This window comes from Dicentrarchus labrax, unplaced genomic scaffold (assembly GCF_905237075.1).
Source record: "Dicentrarchus labrax unplaced genomic scaffold, dlabrax2021, whole genome shotgun sequence".
NCBI classification, from domain to species: Eukaryota; Metazoa; Chordata; class Actinopteri; family Moronidae; genus Dicentrarchus; species Dicentrarchus labrax.
The window spans coordinates 24,888,736-24,892,452 of NW_026136708.1; positions in this window are offsets into that span (position 1 = coordinate 24,888,736).

The following is a 3,717-nucleotide window of genomic DNA, read 5'->3' on the forward strand; positions in this document are numbered from 1 at the left end:
CCCACCTCCCCTCCTCATACAGTATCACCTGATGAACTGAACCAGTGTCAGTTTGCCTGAAACCCCCCCGGGGAGGCTTCATTTAGGAGCTGAGACTGGGCGTTTCCACTCTGAGGATATCTGCGCTGCTCACACACAGTGACAACATGCAAACACCACACCGAAAAGGCCACAAACTGAATCTTTAGCCTTTTTGTATTCAAATATACTAGGCGAAAATGTTATTTATTTATTAATATTTATTTATACGACATGCATCTTCATTGCATGGTTTTTGCCCAAAAACTGCATGGGCTTTGCATGAAGTGGGCATATGAGTAAAGGGGAGACTTGTGAGTACCCATAGAACTCATTTTCACTTACATGTCTTAAGGTCAGAGGTCAAGTGATCCCTTTGAAAATGCCATTTCCATCGTCAAAATATCCCCTTCCCAACATGCTAGCATGACATGAAAGCTTTAAAACGCAGCCCGCTACAGCCTCTGAGAAGGGAGGAGATAAGCACAATGGGGTGGCCAATCAGTTGGCAATAATGTTTCTTTTGATGGTTAAAATCTTATATATAAAATATGTTGAAGAATGCAATTTATGAACAAATGTTTTTTGACCAAATCTTCATCCAAAATTTTATATTTATGAATAGATTCCTATAAAATGAACATTGTGTCTCATCAGTGAGATTTGCATGTGATCCCGATTGCTGCTGCTCAACTGAGCTGATCTTTAGCTTATTTGCACCATCTAGTGGACTGACAGTAAAACCAGCTGATCTGTGATATTTCTAGTTTCTATAAAGGAAAAGTGTGACAGTGTCTCAAGTCCCAGTGAAAATGTTATTCAGTGTACATTATCTCACCTTAGACAAGAATGAGGAAATAAAAAACTTCAGACAGGCTGGAGTCTCCCACTTATTCAACAGGTTTTGGCATGTTTTTTTGAGTCTTGGGCTCTGATGACGTGAAGGCACCCTCAGAGAGAATGACACACCAGGACTGACTTAGAACAAACAAGTAGCTTCTTCTCTCCCAGCATTTGTAAGAGGATCTGAAGTGAGTTCAGCAGGTGAGAAACCCACTAGAAAAATCACATACACAACTATGTCAACCATGTCTTGAGAGGCATCCCCTTCACTGATGGCTAGAGGTGTTTACTGCTCCATTGTGGGCCCTGATTGGGAAAGGACCTCTTTCCATTGTGACGACCCACTGAGCCCCAGGAGCCTGGTGGATAGAGGTGGGTCATCACCTGGTTACCTCAGTTCAGTATGTATAATAAACTTATCTTTAGTTACAGCTCATGTGTATTCTCCCCTTCTTTGTCCAGCCTTGAGCCGGGGTGTGACATATTTGTGACTCGTCCTGGCTTGACTTCTCAAAGTGGCAGTGAAAGTGGGTAGAGCTATATGCTTGGGATCACATCTGTGGTTTTCTGAGGAATAATTCCAGGTAATAGGTACCCCCTACCAGTAGTTGCCTAAAGAATATGGTTTTGTTTGTCTGGGCTACTCGGATGAGCCCCCAATCAAGGCTGGACAAAGAACGGGAGAACACACAACTTGCAACTAAAAATCTGTTTATTTCACATAATTAAAAGTGAAATTAAGCTAAAGACAAACAAAATCCAATATCATTGGTCATATAGGAATGAAATCAGTTAAAATCTGTACTGGAAATGCCAACCCAGTTATGCAACCTATCAAGTAAAATGGCATGTTCATTGTATCAAAGGCAGCAGTCAAATCGAGTAGAATGAGAATATAATATTCACCTTAGCCTGCCTGCATAATCAGTCATTTGATACTCTTGGTAATGCCGTCTCAGTTTGTGGCGAAAGCCAGGTTAAAAGATTTTAGATTAAGATTTTACGACCCTGGGAACAGGAATGATGGATTTTACGAATTTCGTGGGGACTGTATCACGACGACTGGAAGGACGCATATAAGCGACAGTGTTTTAAAGGATCTTCAGGGAGATTGTGTCAGATGTGTCTGATGATAAACTACTGCTGCATTGTATTTCTTTCTGTCCATCAGATTTCTTTGAACTTTGGACCCAAACACAGTGAACAGAAAGCTCAAACTGTCTCACAGCAACAGGAAGGTGACATATGTGACAGTTTCAGCCATATCCCGATCACCCGGAGATATTTCACCGCTGGGAACAGCTGCTGTTTAGAAATGGTCTGACTGGTCACTGTTACTGTGAGGTCGAGAGGAGAGGTAGAGTTTACGTAGCAGTGACTTACAGAGGAATCAACAGGAGAGGAGGCAGTGATGACTGTATGTTTGGAAGAAATGGTCAGTCCTGGTGTCTGTACAGAGGGGTATTGCACAAAAGTAGAATAAAGAAATCCAGGATAATTGAGCAAGCGTGGCTTTACCTAGCCTGCTCGGCGCATCCTGGCTTAATTGATTGCACGTTTGCTGAGCCAGGATGAAAAGGCGGCTATGTTAAGCCAGGTGTAGATAGTCGGGATAAGTGCGTGTTCACGCCATACTGAAATAGACCTCACGATCGCTCACAGAATCACCAAGAGTCGCGCTTCATATTTCATGGCCGCTGAAAAACAGCTCCTGATATGAAAGATATAAGAAAAAAAGGCAATACCAATGCCATAATTAAAGAAAGAGAGAAAGCCTGGGCTTAATGCTTAAGTAGTCCAAAACTGTACAATTAATAAACAGTGCTCCACTGGAACTGTCATAATTAGGCTACAATTAAAGGACTAAAGGAGTTACTTTAAGTCCACTAATCAACTGTTGTACACTTTGCTTTAAATGTGGCAAGTAGAGGTGCATGTTACTTAAATGTAGAGTATGATTAAGAGCAAATTTATAAAGAACAAACTTGTCTGGCCATAAAAAGACCTGGCGGCAAGTTACATTAAAAATGTTAAAAAAGTTAAATACAAGAACATTTTGCATGCTGGTAAGTGACTTTAAGTAGATAACAGAGAACAAATGAGGTGAATAGATTAGGTGTCTGCTGACATGTTGAATGTCTGTATGATTGTAGCAGTTAAAAAAAAAGCCCATAGAACTGGCACAGGGGGTGGCCCACCAAGCCAGGATATGTGCTGCAAATGGTTCCTTTATTGAGGTTCTCTGCATCCCCAACAGAATAAAGGAAGCTCCCACTTGCAAAACATCTCAATGGCCAATGGCTCTGACCTGTCCCGGAACACTCTTTCATGCCTAAATGCTCGTCTGAGGATCAGGGCTTCCTCATCCAGTAAATCCTGCAAAAATGGGCAAGCCATGATGAAGAGGGAACAGGTAAATGGTAAATAAACAGTAAGAGTAGGGAAATAATAAAAAACACTATGTACTAGATGTGCACACACACACACACACACACACACTTCATTGAAAACACCTTTGCAACTTCATCAGCTGTATTTTGTAATCTCAATTACTGCAATAAAACACACATTTATGAAACCTCTGACGGCATTTTGACAAGCAGTCTTCATTAGCATAGCAATATAACACTTGTCCTGAGTAATAATACTACCACTTGAATCAATATAAAAAGACTGTTGCAATTACAAACAGCCAACAGATTGAAATGAAATGAGAAATGACAATATATATGTAATATTTGAATGCAGGATAATTAAAATGATGCAACATACTTAGAAAGACCATGGACATGCAGTAAAACACATTAATTCCTCACAGGAGCCTGGTCTGGAGCAGGCTAGCTGCAGAGAATAAAT